At 44.5% G+C, this 17,212-nt stretch overlaps 1 protein-coding gene across 2 annotated transcripts in view; it reads right to left on the reverse strand.

Annotated features, from left to right (window-relative positions):
• The window catches only part of LOC146784479 (guanylate-binding protein 1-like), a 140,351-nt gene extending 126,576 nt beyond the window's left edge, over positions 1-13,775 (reverse strand). Inside the window, exons 1-2 of one of the 2 annotated variants that reach the window (XM_085633279.1) lie at positions 13,499-13,775; positions 12,754-12,809 (exon numbers count right to left, since the gene is read on the reverse strand). The gene's annotated coding sequence lies outside the window, so the exon portion shown is untranslated. The remainder of the gene's footprint in view (positions 1-12,753; positions 12,810-13,498) is intronic. The other variant, XM_085633280.1, reaches the window with a different exon arrangement.
• Positions 13,776-17,212: the final 3,437 nt, after the last annotated feature.

A 17,212-nucleotide genomic window follows, 5' to 3' on the forward strand; every position in this document is an offset into this window, starting at 1 on the left:
AAAAATTCTGCGATCCACGGCTTCGCAGAATTTTTTGCTTGTCCGTGCTTTCAAAAATGTGTGTTCATAAGATATTTCTCCCCGAGCACGCTAACCGCATTTGCGAACAGGAAAAAAGCATCGCGAATGGGCGGAACAAGCAATTCCATGTGTTCACGGAACTCTGCATGCTTGCGGAGATTTTTTACCGTTTCGCGGAGCTTTGCGTAGCACGACTACGCAAATTCCGCCCACCCCTAATACTGAGTAAGATGCTGAAAGGCTGGGGATGCGAACGGAGGGAGGGGACGGGGGGGCTTCAAAGGAGGCTATTACGTTTGAATTGTTGCAGAGTTTGCTGGGGGTTTCACCCAATTGTTGTTATAATGGGTACGAGGTTTCAGTATTTCGTTTATGCATGGTGTGGATGTTTTTTGGAGCATTCCGGGTCTCAGAGTTGTTGGGCACCAGGCGGCAGGTGGGAAGAGCACATGAGGAAGTGAGATTGGATGGAGGTCGACTGGAGATTTGTCTGGGATGTTCAAAAACGGATCAGGCTAGAACAGGTAGATGGGTTTGGTTGAATGAGAGTGGATACGGAGGAGTGTGTCCGGTGCTAGAATTGCAGGATTTCTTGAGAATGGCAAGAAGGCCAATGGTTGAAATTTTTTGTCATGCATCAGGGGATAGGCTGGTGGATTTTCAGTTACTGGCGGTGTTGCACATGTCCTTAAGTCATTTAGAAAGGGACCCTGCTAGATACGGCACTCATTCCTTTTGCATTGGTGCAGCGACAGAGGAGGCACACCTAGGTTTGTCCTAGGACAGGATACGTCAAATTGGGAGGTGGAGGAGGTCTAGGTACTGCAAGAGATATGTGCACAAGTAGGAAAAGGGGGTCTATGGGGGAGGACTGAAGAAATATAGGAAGGATTAATTTTGTGCACTAACATATTCACTTTTGTCATAGGTTGTGGGGGCGGCCCAGGAACCAAGACGGTTACCTGGATCGTCGGACATTCATTTGTATATTGGGCAGCCAGATATACAGATCGGCAGGTCTACGATCGTAACCTGAGTCTGAAGAGCAGCCATCATGAGGTGCATTGGTGGGGTAAAGGAGGGATGCGAGGGGAGGCATTAATGCCCTGGCTGACAAAGATGGTATCGCAAAGAGGCTGTCCGAATATGTTGGTCATACATCTGGGCGAATGTGACTGGATACGGTCGTCAGGCTTGGCAATTCTACAGCATATGCAGAGAGATCTGGAAGTCATGAAATGTAATCTGGTGGGAACGTGCCTAGTTTGGACGAAATTCGTGCCACATAAAGTGTGGAAAGGAGCAGTGAAACATGCTGCTGTGGAGGAAGCCCGCAGGAAGTTAAACAGGGCAATGAGAGTTTTTTCCGATTTAAGAGACATTAAAGATATTGCTCATGTTGGGCTTAAACTGGAGGAGCCTTTGCTGTTTAGGGATGATGGAGTGCACCTCTTGCAACTTGGGAATGCTTATTAAAGGATGGAGATGCGTGACGTGATAAGCAGGTTGTGGAACAAACCATTTGGAGCCGCAGACAAGGTAAGGAGTGAGGCGAAAGGTGTACTGTGGAGGGGGGGCAGGTAACCGCCCTACGGAGGTTCCCTGGTTGGCAGTACTTTGGAGGGGTGGGGAGTCACTGACGGGTTCATCCAGCCCTTAGGGGGGGTGGGAACAGGTGAATGATGGGGATGCGAGATGCAAGAGTGCAACGGCAGGAGGTCCAACAGAGGATGTTGAAAGATAAGTGAAGACGAGAATGGAGAGATGGAGGAGGTCCCAGAGTGAAACAGGATGTGAGCAACAGGTGTGAGGGGAAGATGGATGGAACAAATAAAAGGTTTTGATGTAGGGATTTGTTATAGTTAATTGATGTTTTGGTTAATGTATTGTGTTAAAAACCTTATATTAATAAAATGGCCTTTTACGCTTCTAGTAGCAGCATGGAGTGTAATTATTGCGCAATGGCAAGATTATGGGTAGGCAGAAGCCCATGATGCAGATAAACTAGGTCCCATTTTGAGACAGTGCATGCATGCCGTCTTAGAGCCGAGACCTAAAATTGACAAAATAATGAGGAAATCTCACAAAATATGCTGCATTCTGATGCATAATTTGACTGTTTTCTCCTGTGGACTTGCCTGGGATTTCCCCGTTCTCCGCCGCTGACACCTGACACCTTCTCGTTGCTGCATTTCCGTCCCCCGCCGCCGCTACTACCATCTGCGGCCGCGGAGCGGGGACGAGACTACATTCCCCACAACCCTTAGCGGCAGGGGAGCCGCCCACGCCGTTTTCGCGCCAGGAGGCGCACAAAAGACCACCGTGACCCCCGCGTCGCGGGACCGAGCGCGGGCAGCGCCGGGCTAAGCCCGGGCAAACGGCGGGCCGTTTGTGGCCGTCAGGGGCAGGAAGAGGCTGGGCCGGGCCTATTCTCTGAGAAGTGCCTAACGTTACAAAAGGTACATTACATCCAGTTATATATTGTGCCTACTTTACTTCTATTGCTTCGTGTGTGACTACTTATCGTGCGACATTATTTGTCTCGCGTATCATTACCATCTCGAGCTGATTAATCAAAACATCTAAAATGCCAACACGAATTGAAGAGTAGAGCTTCACTGGGTGGTTCTGTGCGCGGCACTTTGGACAATTTTATTACTAGGGCAGCTTCAGTTCTTGAACAAGAGATTGCCATGGTAGAGAGACGCCTATCGGCTGAACATGTTCAAAACAAAGCTCTTCTCTTGGACTGATCCAACTTGCTGTTGCCCCGAATCCTACATTATCTGTCCCCTGTTTAATACATGATCCTCCAAGCGAATCTGGGATCCTTTCACCTGCATCTGACTCCATACCCTTGACACAATCCTGTATTCACCCATTATCGCCTACTTCTAAATTCTCTAAATCCTACTCTAACCCCACTTCTGATTGTATATCATTAGTTTCATCGCCCTTTAGTCCCACCGACACAAATCCCCAAAAGAAGAAGGGTACAAGAACTACCACTATTGCTCCTCCCCCCCTGAAAAAAAGAAAGAGAGGAGCGAAGAACAGTAACAAGAACAGTATACCCGCTAATAATAAGTCTAACCAAACGGGATATAAAGCTACAGACTGTCCTTCCCCCGCTAAACAGACAAATGGTTCTGATATTCAGGTAGGCCTTTGTAATCATGACCTAATGAAGAACGAATTTATGGATCGATTAGAATCACTAGTCAAATCACTTGTCCTTCCTGTACTGGAAAGAATAAAGGGCCTGTCAAAACAATTAGAATCAATAGAGAAGTTGACGCAAAAAAACACAGACCAACTGAAAGACCTAATGCTTAATACAATGGTACCTTTAAAAAGCCCTACCAATCTTAACTCATCTTTAATAACAAAAGATAGACAAATAAACGTAGAGGCAAATAAAAAATTACCAACTTTGGTAAGCCACAAACATCTGTCGCCAATCATAAAAAGGAACAGAGAAACAGCACAAGGTCAGATTACCGACAACCCAAAAATCAGTGATTCAGTACACAAATCATGTAATGTATCTGCTGGTATCGCCACGAGACCAAATGAGGGTTTCAATTGCAATCATATAGATTTACCCCCAGAAGCGGTCCCTTACGTCGTAGTTTTAACAGGAGTCCCGGCCCTAGATACAGAAAAAAAGGAGGGCTACTATGACTTGAAATATAAGACGATGTACTGGCTGAGACAGAACAGGCCTCTACCTCCAAATATTAATGGGGAAATCCTGAACGTCCGCAGACTAGGTTGGGTCGGCCCACGGCCGAAAGAAATTAAAGGTGATGTGATCATTGTTAACTTTAGAGATCACAGAGCAACCAGGTATATAACTAACTGGTTCCAATGCCAAGACCAAAGTTCCATTAGAACTCTTGACCTGACCTATTTCTACCCACAGTCACTAGCTAGAAACCTAACACAGCCCAACATTTTTCCACGGGCCCAAGTAAGGTCCTCCAATTTTAGCATTTTAACATCCAACCGTTTTTCTTCTCTTAGAGGGTTAGATGACGTTGATTGACTTTCTCTAAAAGATTTCAACCAGGGCACCTTTCACGGTCTAAGGAGCGGACGAGCACATGGTGATCCCCCTCACTTCCCCTTACCCTGTACTGCTCTAGCTATTAAGCAACCATTTTCTTTAGTACAAAATACCGATTTGCAGTTAAGGGATGAAATATTGGAATCGCCGACACTCGCTCCAAACTTTAAAATTACTCCTGACACAGAGCCCAACAAACTAAAAATTGCGGTCGCTTTTTGGAACGTGGCTGGTCTACGCTCCATACTAGAGAATGACGTTTGGACTAATTTTATTTCAAATTTTAACATCCTCTGCTTACAGGAGACTTGGCTGACAACAGCGATCCATCTGGATGGTTATAGAACATATTTTTCACCCGCCCAACACTCTAACTTTGGCCGGGCTAAAGGAGGATTAACTATTTACATATCAAATCTGATTAAGTTAGAAAAGATAAAGGTCATAAAGCTTGACCCTAACTTTCAGCTCCTTAGCCTGACACCAAACCCTAGGGACCTTTTCCTTTTGGTCAATTACTACAACAATCTATCTGAATTGGACGCAATGGAAAAAATGTATTCTATTTTTTCCTTAATATTATCTATTATTAAGAAATCATCCAGAGAAGTGACCATCATATGGGGTGGTGATTTCAATCAGACTCTTTGTGGTGCTCCTAACGCTTTTTTATGTGGCCTAAATGATGAGGACGATAACCCCATCCCACATTTTTCCCACTCAACTTTAGGAAGCTCACTAAATGAAATAATTTTTAATTTAGATCTGAGAATCGCAAATAAACCAGCTAATGGAAACATGATGCTGGCACCCACCTTCCATGGCAGGGGATGCAATTCTACTATTGATTTCATCTTGCTTTCAAATGGCTCAATCATGAAGGAAACTACCTTTAACATCCATCAGATAGTTTTGAGCGACCACTACCCTATTAGTATAACCTTTTTTCTCTCCACTACGCCTGCTCCTAAAACCCCTAGCGTACTCGATCAAAATAATTTAGAATTAGCTAGAATTAATGGCTATTCTCTTAAGTGGGCTTCAGTTGACCCAATAGAAATTGTTAACACAGTGGTCACCGAAGCATACTTACCTGTAATGAAATGCCTGGATCAGACTACTTCAGACGATGATGTCATTACTAATTTTGGCACAGTGATACAAACCATAAAAAAAGCGCTAATGGTAAAAAAGAATAGCGCCAAGAAGAACAGACAGGGCTGGTTTAATCACACGTGCACTGTAGCCCATACTAAATTAAAACTCGCTTTACACAAGTCGGCTAGGGATCAAAGAAATATCAAAGCTAAGGAGGGCATACAATATCGCTATTAAGGAACGGAAACTGGAATTAAAAAGACAACTCTGGGACTAATTACACGAGAGCTGTCTCAGCAACAATAATGTTGTTTTTTGGAAGGTAGTAAAAAGACCTTTCTTAAATGATAAGGGTAGTCTTCCAAGTATAGAGGTCGCAATAGATGAAAGGGAATGGGTAGAGCATTTTTCACAAATTTTTAAACTAAATGCCCCTAGAGATAACGATTCCCCTTATCACCAGCCTCCGACTTTTCCTATTGACATGCCTATTACATGCGACCAAGTTGAAAGGGCTCTAAATGCAAGTAAGAAAGGGAAGGCCCCGGGCCCTGATGGCGTCCCCATAGATTTCTTTAAAACGCATCCCGAGCTCTGGATTCCTTTTTTGACCAGGGTTTTTAATGCGCTGTCTTCCATCGGCATCCCTGAATCCTGGAAGCAATCCATATTAGTCCCTATCTTCAAGAAAGGGGATAAGAACCTACCCTCCTGCTACCGTCCCATCTCTCTATTGGATTCCACGGGAAAAATGATGGGCCGGATATTACTCAATTGTTTACAGGAGTGGGTAACGGAAAATAACATCCTATCGGACTTACAATATGGGTTCCGCGAAGGTTTGGGGACCATAGACCAAGCCCTAAACTTATCATTATTAATTGATAAATACGTTAACATCAAAGCTGGAGCCTTATATATGGTCTATGTAGATCTATCAGCTGCATTTGATTGTGTCGGTCATTCCAAACTCTGGCCCATCCTATTAGATCTAGGGGTGGAACAGATCGTAGTAACCTATATAAGGGAACTATATGCTGACGCATCAGCCAGAGTAAGGTATGGTACCAGTGGAGAACTCACAGTGTCGTTTGGAGTGGAAAAGGGCGTGAGACAAGGTTGTGTCCTGGCTCCATTTCTATTCACCCTCTATACTAATGGCCTGGAGAGGGAGATGTTGAAAGGAGCTCAGGACCTTCCTATGGTAGTAAACCGCTGCGTACCAGCCCTTCTGTACGCCGACGATGCGGTGATACTGGCTCGCACACCCAACGAACTCCAGAGGGCCCTAAATAGCTATGTATCATTTATGACCACCCTAGACCTTAAAGTTAATGTTGGGAAAACTTTTGTTATGAAGGCGGGCGTTGGTAGGAAAAGTAAAACTAGGCCCATCTATTTGAATAATGAAAGACTATTAACCACTGACAAGTATCCTTATCTCGGTGTCATGATCGATGACAAACTTAGCTGGAAACCGGCAGTCGAAGCAAGAAAATTGCAATTTGCAAGAACCACCTCCGCACTTAGAGATGGTTAAAATCTATAAAGCCAAATGCCTTTCAGTAGCTCTATATGGAGCAGGTGTATGGGGACACGCAGCCGTGGGTCCTATCCAATTAGTAGAGAATGGCTTTTTGAAATATCTTCTTGCACTACCTACTAGAGCTGCCAATTATCCCTGCCATAGGGAACTGGGTCTTCCGTATGCGATAGACCAGGTGAGAATCCAGCCTTTGCTACTATGGCACCGGATTTGGATGTCAGAACAAACAGTCCTTACTCAACAAATTATCCAAGACTGTAAGGGCCTAGACAACGCACACAGATCTAGGTGGTTAGTCTATGTCAAAAATGTTCTAACTGATCTTGGGTTGGAAAAATATTATAATGATCCTACCCAGATTCAAGAGTTAACAAGAAAGGTTTTCCACAAACTTTGTTTTAACCATCTTGAAGACCTTAGACTTAACTTAGAGGTTATGAAACAAACAACCAGACACAGTCTAACAGTCCAGACGGTATTCGGGATTCAGCCTTACCTGACCTATAATATAACTTCATACGAGCTGTTTCTTTTAGTCAGGTTTAGACTGAACCTCTTTCATCGTTTGGTGACTTTCCCGTTGAAGAATAACTGGGCTAAGACATTGCCACTCTGCCCTTGTGATGGGAGATCATCTCAGTCTACAGCCCATACTATTCTTTTTTGTAAATATTACATGGATCAACGGAGGAATCTATTAATCCCCCTAATAAAGTGTCGGGGCTTCCGTACCTGTCGCCCAGCTTTACTTTTTCTACAGTCACTTGAAGGGGAGGAGATGGTTTACATTGTTTCTAACCTCTTACAGTATATTATGCGACATAGACTGAATCTAGGGTAATTTAATATATTTTATCATTGTCAAACTGATTATAATATACCCTTTTTAAACTTGATATTTTCTTGCACTGTCACCGTAATCAATCAGATGGAAAGTACTGTTATCATTCATGTCTGTGATGTATTTTAAATTTACAGGTTTTTTTAATGAGGAATTTTATAATGTATTTGTTCCAATTGTATCTTTTATGGCCTTTTTTCTGAAAAGCCGAATAAAGAAATATTGATTGATTGATTGACTTGTCTTGCTGCATAATTTAGTAAACTCTTCTGTATAATTTGGTACTCCCCTGTCACATAATATACGTTTCTATCTTGTTCTTTCTCTTGGTCTCTCATCTCCATTTATCCCAAAGCTACTGTTCATACTTCCTGTTACCTAATTCATTCTCTCCCTCTTGTTGGCACTTCTCTCTTTAGGACATGTAGCCTGTCTCTGCTGCTTTATGGTAATGCATGAACACGGTGGTCAGTCAAAATATCGAGTTTTTAATATCGACCTACAATAATATCGAGTTTTTAATATCGTAGGGACAGAATATCGAAGTCAAGAATATTGATGGCCAGAATATCGACCCCAGGGTAAGTAATATCGATGTACATAATATCGAAGTACTTGATATCGATGTAAGTAATATCGTAAGCAAAAATATCGATGTCAATAATATCGATATTTATATGTATTTTATTTGTATGTTAAAGATTATTGTAATGTATTTTAATACATTTAAAAATAAATGTTTAGAGATTAATCATTATTTTAAAGTAAATTTAGCGTTTTAGTATCAGAGCGGGTTGTGGGTTTATACGGGAATAGGGTGGGAAGTAATTTAATTATAATTAATGAATTAATATGTTTTGTTTAATTGGTATTTATGATTAATTAATGTCCTTGAAGCTGGTGTAATTTACTGAATACGCATGTCTGTCAATAAACTAGAACAATAACTGGCAAAGATATTTGTCCTCACCTATCAGAGCTATTGGGTTTACCAATGTCTTTGAACATGTTATACAGCAGCGTGGCTTCTGTTCATCATGGCTGAAAGTTAGTGAGGTGGCCTAGAGGAGAGTGGAGTAGAGTGGCATAGAATGGCGTGGAGTGGCGTAGTGTAGCGTAGAATGGAGTAGCATAAAGTAGAGTGGCATAGAGTACAGTGGTGTCGAATAGCGTAAAGTAGAATGGCACAGCCTGAAGTGGTGTGGAGTGGCATAGAGTGTAGTGGTGCAGCATGGAGAGGATTTGTGTAGAGTGGAGAGGTGTACAGTGGCATTGTGTGGAGTAGAGTGTCACAGAACGGAATGGCATAGACTGGAGTGGCTTGGAGTGGCGTAGAGTAGAGTGGCATAGAGTGAAGTGGCATACTTTAGAGTCGCATAGAGTGAGGTGTAATGACCCTGCATGGAGTAGAGTAGCATGGAGTAGAGTGGAGTCGCGTAGAGCTGCGTAGAAAGACAAAGAGGAGAGTGGAGAGCCACTGAGTCAAGTGGCATACAATGGAGAGGAGTAAAGCATAGTAGAGTGCCATAAAGTAGAGTGGAGTGGCGTAATGTAAAGACTGGAGTAGAGTAGTGTGGAATGGCCCAAAGTAGAGTGGCATAGAGTAGAGTGAAATGACATAGAGTGGACAGGAGCAGAGTAGAGTGCCATAGAGTGTAGTGGCTGAGAGTGTAGTGGTATAAAGTGGTGAAGAGTAGAGTGGAGTAGTGTAGTGTGCAGTGGTGCAAAGCAGAGTGTCATGGAGTGGCAAAGAGTTGGGTGGAGTGGCATGGAGTAGAGGGGAGTGGTGTACATTGGTGTAGAGTGCTAGAGTAGTGTGGCATAGAGTGGCAAATAATGGAGTAGAGTACCATAGAGTGGCATTGCATGGAGTGGAGTGATGTTCAGGAGTGGCGTAGCATGAAGTGCACTGGCATACAGTAGAGTGGTACAGAGGAGTAGAGTAGATTAGTATAGAGTGATGTGGAGTGGCTTAGAGTGGCACAGAGTAGAGTGGCATTGAGTGGAGTGGCGTAGAAAAGAGTGCACATAATGGAGTACCATAGAGTACAGTGGCATAGGCTAGAGTAGTGAGGAGCAGAGTGGCATAGAGTGTAGTGGCATAGAGTGGAGTGACGCAAAAGAGAGCGTGTAGAGTAGAATGACAATGAGTAGAGTGGCACAGAGTAGAGTGGAGTGGCACAGAGTGGAGTGGTACTGACTGGAGTGGCATAGAGTAGAGTGGAGTGTTGTAGAGTGGAGTTGCATAGAGTGGAGTAGCGTAGAGTACATTGGCTTAAAGCAGTACAGTTGTGAGTATAAGTAACTAAAGTGTCGTTACAGGTGGCAGATAGGGTGAAAGCAACAGAAATAAGAAGTCGTATGCCTGTGCAAAAGGTAAGAAAGCACATCCATCACCCATGAATAACATGGAAACATTTTTATTTAAAAAAGTGTGTGATGCAAAAAGACACGGAAGAACAAAGACAAGAAAGAACACATGTACTTGGTTCATGCTTGAGGGAGGAGCTAACGCAAGGAAGGAAGAGAAGCGTAAAGGAGCTAAGCAATCAAAATTTGCAAATGAGAGAGACAACGAAAACAAATGGTATGCTGTGGGAGGATTGTAATTCCACTGAATTGTAAACAATATGTCTTGAAGCACGCACATGTGCTGTGTACAGTGCTTAATTTGAGCCAGAGCTTTCCGGTGCTGAGCACCAGCACTTAATTGGTTTACAGTGCTCAGCACCGGCACCTAATTGTCAACACCACACTTAGGGCAGTCTGCCACAAGGTGGCGCTGCTCATGTAATTTGGAGATGAGCAGTATAACAGTTGTTTAGGAAAACAATGTACATAAAAAAAATTACTAATACCTGCCTCCCCAGCCATTTCATTAGCTTTGGGGACCTGGAATAATCTGAACTGTCGCATTTACATGGGCAAGAGATGGTTAGAAGTTGTTTTAGTGACAGGGGCGATGGGTGGTGCAAGCTGCAGTGGCCTCCTGGTCAGAGCCCTGGCACTTAATATTTTACAAATTAAGCACTGGCTGTGTATGTAGACATGACCTAAAAATGAATACTTTGGAACATCGCTTTCGGCAGGAAATTCCAAGCGATACTGGACGCACCACTGATTGGGGAACCAAAAAAGGAGGTGTCCGATGGAATAAAAGGCCAGTTCAGACCTCCTGCTCATGAGGTAAACCTTGTATCTGACTCATTTGATACGTTGAGCAGAATTGGACTGAACAACTCCACGGCGTCTACATCAACAGTGAATACCAGCAGAAGGCACATAGGTACCAGGAACTCCAGAAGAGTGGCAAGCGGGACACCAGCTGCCATCTTCCTGCTTTGGGGTCCCTCCTTTCTACAGACATATGACTTTTATCCTCCAGAACGACAGAACCTTGGTTGACTTGCAGTTACACAACATATTTGGAAACCTCTGGCACACCGGAAATATGGGAAATCCCCTGAATCCATCCTAGTTTACTGAACTGCAAGATCGAAACCGGACACTCCAAAGTGGTGGAGTCCTGGGGTGGTCGAAATTTGAGGTGGGTTTTGGTGAGGCCTTTGGGGCATTTTACAAATACATGTCTACTGTTTTTTGTGTTTTCATTAGGTTACCTATTTTTAATAGAGATGGGTGAGCCAACAAATTAACAGGAAGAGCCAACCTAGAGTCGACCCAGGGGTCAGTCTGGGCTCAAAGAGACCAAGCACAAGCAAAGCCAGCAAAACATGTGTTAAGTAAATCGTGCAACAATCATCTTGGAAGCACAGAAAAAAAGTTTCACATTTCCAAAAAGTTTTTTTTGTGAGGTGGGAGTGTTTCAATCTGGTTCATTAGTTTATTTATACAGATGAACTAATAGTCATTTGCTAGAAGTAATAATTGCTTAAGATGAGCTTAGAAACATTCATGCCACCACCCGCCTTGCCCTAACGATGATGTCAGTATAGAACCAAGTGGCAATTCACGTGCAAGCAAGGATTTTATACAGTGCATATCCTGAACTGATGTAGCTCAATGTGCTGTCAAATGTGCTGATGAAAGAAAATCTGCCACAGTAAAATAAAATAATTACCTAGCATCACACAGTTTGTTCAACTAAGGTGAGGTAGCTGAGATTCATCACAGGTTTCCTGAATTAACACTGCACAATTCAGCCGTTATGACTTACATGACAGTGCCTGCACTGAGAAAGCGTTCTGCTTAATGCATTTTCCCTTCGGTGAGGGTAGGCTTGAACGAGGTAAGAGGGCGGGCAGGAAAGCATAAATCATGAGAAGGCTCGGCTCGTTTTGAGATTGAGGTTCTAAGAGTACCTCCGGCGAGCCAGAGCCAGGCATTAGGCTCTAGCCTTTTAACTCTAGGCCTCTCCTGATAGTTCACACCAAGGGGCATATTAGCAACGAGGTGATATAAAATTATCGCCGCTTTTGCGTCCGTTTTCGGGCGAAAAGCGGCGATAATTTTATCGCCTAATCAGCAAGGTCGCGCTATCTCGTGAAACCTTGCATTAGCTCCCGGATTCTTAACGCCCAACTTTGCATCTCTAATGAGATGCAAAGTGGGCGTTCCTGACCTGACTGGAGAAATGTTGCTAATCATCAAGCCCCACGCTATGAAGCATAGCGGCAAGAAAAGTAGCGATAACTCCTGTTATCGCTACTTTCCTTACGCCTGCTTCAGGACTGACTTAGCCATGATATCCTATGGAAGGTGGATATCATGGCTAAGTTTGCCTTGCCCTATCATTAAACTAACTTCGGGAGATTATCGCTGGGTTTCCAGCGATAATCTCACGTTTGGCAGTTAGCGCTAGGATTTTTATCGCTTTTGAGATAAGCGTTCCTAATAGCACGCTATCTCAGCGATAAAAATCCACGTTAGCCGGCGATAATTATCCTAGCGCTAAGTGCGCTGAGCGATAATTATCGCCGGTTGTTGCTGATATGCCCCTAAGTGCCCTGCTGTGCGTGGGCAAGGTAGGTGGCACTGGAACCTGTTATCTACTGACCAAATACTGTATGCATTTTACTCAAAACGATGTCACTACGATTGGGCACATCAGGGACCCATAACAGTTGCAGACTATCAGAGATTCTAAACAATAAAATACAAAAAAAGCAAGAAGTGATAATCCATTCCTACATTTCATAATAATAATGAAAAACATACCTCCTTTTAAAAGCAAACGTGTGCGCCTTGAGACTTTGAAGCCTGCAGTGTCCTCTCTGTAAGTAACAAAAATAAATCCATAAGTACATTTCACTCAGAGGGACTTGGTGCTCTTCGTCCTGGTTCGACTCTTGCTCTCGGCCCTTGTTTACCAGGACCCCTGCCCTTCCGTGCCTGTTCTTCATCCATTGCTCTTCCCCAGACCTGGTGACTCACAGTAACTAAACGAGGCAGGTGTTAGGGTCGACTGGGCCTGCGGGCAACGAAGCAGTGCCCGAGGGCTGGACTGAAAGGTCAGTGTCTGGGCCGCTTTTATGGTCTGGGGTTGATGATTTCCCTGATATTTCCACAAACTTAGCCTGAAGCAAGCACGAATGATGGCTGCCTCCTGTACCCTGCAAAACACCTATGGAGTGAATCTTTATAAATTCAATACTGGCCCATTTTGCAAAGGAGGGCCACTTTCAGCTATCTGACTCGCTAAAGAGGGCACCAAAATAGAATGTGACCCTCATATTAACGATTCGCCGTGCTATAAAATAACCTGCTTCCATATCACCCTCTTTGCAGTAACGCATCACCTGCTATGTTTTTTTCTCCGTTCTCTCTGAAGTTTCCTGAACATCCTTCCTCACCCTCTTTCTGCGGGTGTCTCCCCTCCCTCACTCTAACATTACTCCATTCTCACTCTCTCGCGCGTCTGTTTTTCTTTCCACACCCTCTTTCTGGCGTTTGTAGCCTTTACCCGTTTTCTGTCTGTCTGTTTACTCTCCGATCTCTCGCTTTCTTTTTGGGCTGGTGCCCTTCCCCTTCCCCGTCCCTCGTTGCTGCTTCTGGTAGTGAATTCTTTTCTGCCTCCTCCCTCTTTCTCAGTCTTCTCGCACTCGGGCTGATGCGCCTGATGTCCGTCTGCAATCTCTCTCCTTGTCCCGATTTCGTCTCGCACGTTTTATTCTTTCCCTGAAGCCCGTACTCACTCAGGACCTGCCTCCTTTCCTTTCGAATATTTATCTGCACTACCCCCTCGCCACCAACCCCCAGCATTTCGCCTCTTCCACCTAGCAGGCTAGTCTGAGCTATTATCATCAATATGAAACCGAAAGCACGAAAGAGCAGGGAAAACGAACGGTTTCCTGGAACTGGTACAGTATATCCCCCCATCTGAACTAAGAAACAGAACTGTGGGAAATTCCATCTCATGAGCAAGAACGGGAATTCAGAGTGTAGAAACCCTCTCCGCATTCAGAAACAATTCGTTCTTTTATTATTTGCAGTGTAAAACGGTAAAGAGAGTGTGTGAACTTCGAGGTAAATTGAGTTTTGGGAGATGTTTCAACAATGCCAGTCTAGATTTTTCATTCATTCACGTGGCGAGGGTACTCTATGCACTCCAGAGGTGTTTTTATCATTAAGAAGCAATTTTTAATGCGCTCAATATACAAAGTACAAACAATTTAGGTATAGTTTATTAATTCTGCAATTAGTGTTCTCTTATAACAATGTTGAATTATTTCCACAGACAGCCAGTTACTGCTGGAACTTGTGGTTAAAATTAACAATAGTCTTTTAAGGTCCCATTTACATTATTTGGCATAATCCCAACATGCCTGGAAAATGGAGTGCTGCATAGAATTTGCACATGTTTCAGATACAGCACAGTGAGTTTGTAAAATGCAGAAATAAAAGAATATACGGTCTGGCCGCTGCTTCAATATTTTCGATAGGATACAAAAAGTGATAGATGGACTGCTCCAACCTATCTCAGCCACTGGCAACCACCCGGGCTGCATCCCAGCCCATTGCCACCTTGCACACCATACCACCCGAGCCTCGACCCATCCACACGCAAATCAGTCTTGACCCTGCTCCAAAGGGAACAGTCCAGCCCGAACTGCCAAGCCAGTTCATCCCTGACCTGGAACACAAGCAACCAGGACTGGCTCTGCTTTAATCAGGGCTCATCAGCCAGGTAGAGCTTGGTTCAAGTGACACAGCGTGCATGTGACCCATGTCTCCAGAGGTGTTTGGTGGGCATAGGGCAAGTCACCCCCAAAAATAATTTTAAGAACAAAAGCTAACAGTCCATTTTAGAGTGTGAGTTTTCAAATATATAGACTAAAAAGTCATATGTTGTACATGCCTTGCTGACAGGAATTTGATGAGATACTCCATCGCCTAAGGGACTGGCTGAATAATAAGGAACAGATGGCCAGATGTACGACCATTTTTGGCTGTCGCAAACAGGAAATCAGCCCGTTGGCCCATTATCTGCAGCAGTGAATCAAGTACAAGAATCGTCAGTGTTGTTAAATCAAGGCTTCCGCGAGGAGTCTTTCAGCCCTGACTGCAGCAGTCTCCAGCCTACCCAGTGTTTTCCTGCGCCCTGTAGGGCAATGACTTGGGATTTACATTGCAAGTCCCAGGCTAAAATCCTAAATGCCTCTCAGCCTTCTTTTCTCAAGAGGTTTCTAAACTGAAATAGGAACAATCACTGACAAAGTAAATAGGTAAGGTATTACTGTGATCATGCAAACACTGGGGAATACAAAAAAGTGTTGGTGGAAAGCTTTAAATATTATCAGGAACTGATAATTACTCAGGGCTGCTTCCCAGTCCATTGATTTTGTGCCTGCCGTTTCACATTAGACAGGACCTTGCAATATGGAAATCATTCCTTGTCTTGCTGAAATACTATATAGGCCTGGATTTGCCAATCGTAAAACCACAGAGAAGCCCCAATTTTGCAGGGTTTAAACACATACATTTATCAGCTGCTGTAGGCAGGTGATCTCCTCACAGCATCCCCACTTTGAAGTGGTAGAGGGGCTTGCGTAGCCCAGTGACCTGGAGAGATATGCTGCGGGAGCTTAGTCTCCTGGCAGGGTTGCCCAAATCAGACAGCTGAAAGGATAGAGACCACATGAATTGTGATCCACTGGTCCTCCATGTTGGGGGTTGGGAACAAGGTTAACAACCTTGTCCCATAAAAAAAAACATTTGTTACAGACAGTTAGAAATGGGGGTCTCTAGTTGGCAATGGTTTGCACCTTTGTCCAAATAGGGACTCTTCCTTCTAGTCAGGATAAGGGGGATACACTACTGAAATAACCCCTGCTCATTCCCCCTGGTAGCTTGACACAAGCAGTCAGGCTTAGCTCAGAGGCAGTGTGTGAAGCATTTGCACATAACATACAGTAATACAGGGAAAACACTACGAAAGGACACCACACATGTTTTTTAAAAAAAACTAATATTTATCTGTGCAAACAAGACCACAACGATAAAAGACCAACATACCAGTAATCAAAAATATGCACTTTTCAAGAATGACTTTAAAATACAGTTCCTTGAAGCCAGTAGCTCTGTCCAGGGCTACTGTGGTGTTGAAAATAGAATCTAACAGTTCCGGCCGACTGCGTCGGTGCACACTTGCTTATGTCAGCAGACTCGTAAACAGTACCTTAGGTTGCGGCTGCTCACGTTGGTGCGGGCCGGTCGGGGCAACTGTCGCGAGTACAATGTGAAGTGTAACAGTGCAGCGTGCGGTGCCCTCAAATCACGGTGCAGGCAGCGGGTCAGTGACGGTCGCCCAGCGGCATTGGTGAGACCAGGGCTGCGGTGCTGAGCGGGGCAGTGCTTGTTGTGGTGCCGATAGGTTTTGGTGCAGGCTGCAGTGCAGGTTGATGGGAGCTGGTGTCCGTCGGCTTTGACTGTGGTGTGGGATGGGGCAGTTCATAGTGTGACTTACAAGCGGTGTCCACAATCCATGGTGCAGACACGGGTGTCTAGGTCAGCGGGCAGCGACATCAGTGAGACCAGGGTGGCGGAGTGAAGCGAGGCAGTGCGGAGATGGTTGCCCACAGGTCGCAGTGCAAACAGCAGCTTGGTGGCAGCAGCAGTCATCGGTGCGAAGTGCGGTGGTGGCATCTGCGGTTGCTTCAGGACATGGAGCCAGCAGCGGTAGGGTTGTTGGCTGCCTTCCCCCTCTATGGCAACTGAACAATGTCCTATAGGACAATTAGTCTTATAATAGTGAAAAACGAAATACACTTTCACTATCAGGACATGTCACACACACCAGCATATGTCCTACCTTTCACATACACTGCACCCTGCCCACAGGAGTACTTTGGGCCTACCTTAGGGGTGACTCACATGCAACAAAAGGAAAGGTTAGGGCCTGGCAAGTGGGTGCACTTGCGAAGTCGATATCGCAGTAAAAACTGCTTGCAGACACTGTATAGGTAGGTCTGAGAACCCTTTGAAAGGCTGCTGGTGTGGGTGGCACAATCAGTGCTGCAGGCCCACCAGGAGCATTTCATTTACAGGCCCTGGTAATCTCAGTGCACTTTACTAGGGGCTTACCAGTAAATTCAATATGCATAATACAATTACCATAGGAGTACTTGCACTTTAACAATGGACAGCAGTGAGAAGGTGCGCAGAAACACCAAACCAG

This window comes from Triturus cristatus, chromosome 11 (assembly GCF_964204655.1).
Source record: "Triturus cristatus chromosome 11, aTriCri1.1, whole genome shotgun sequence".
Taxonomy (NCBI): domain Eukaryota; kingdom Metazoa; phylum Chordata; class Amphibia; order Caudata; family Salamandridae; genus Triturus; species Triturus cristatus.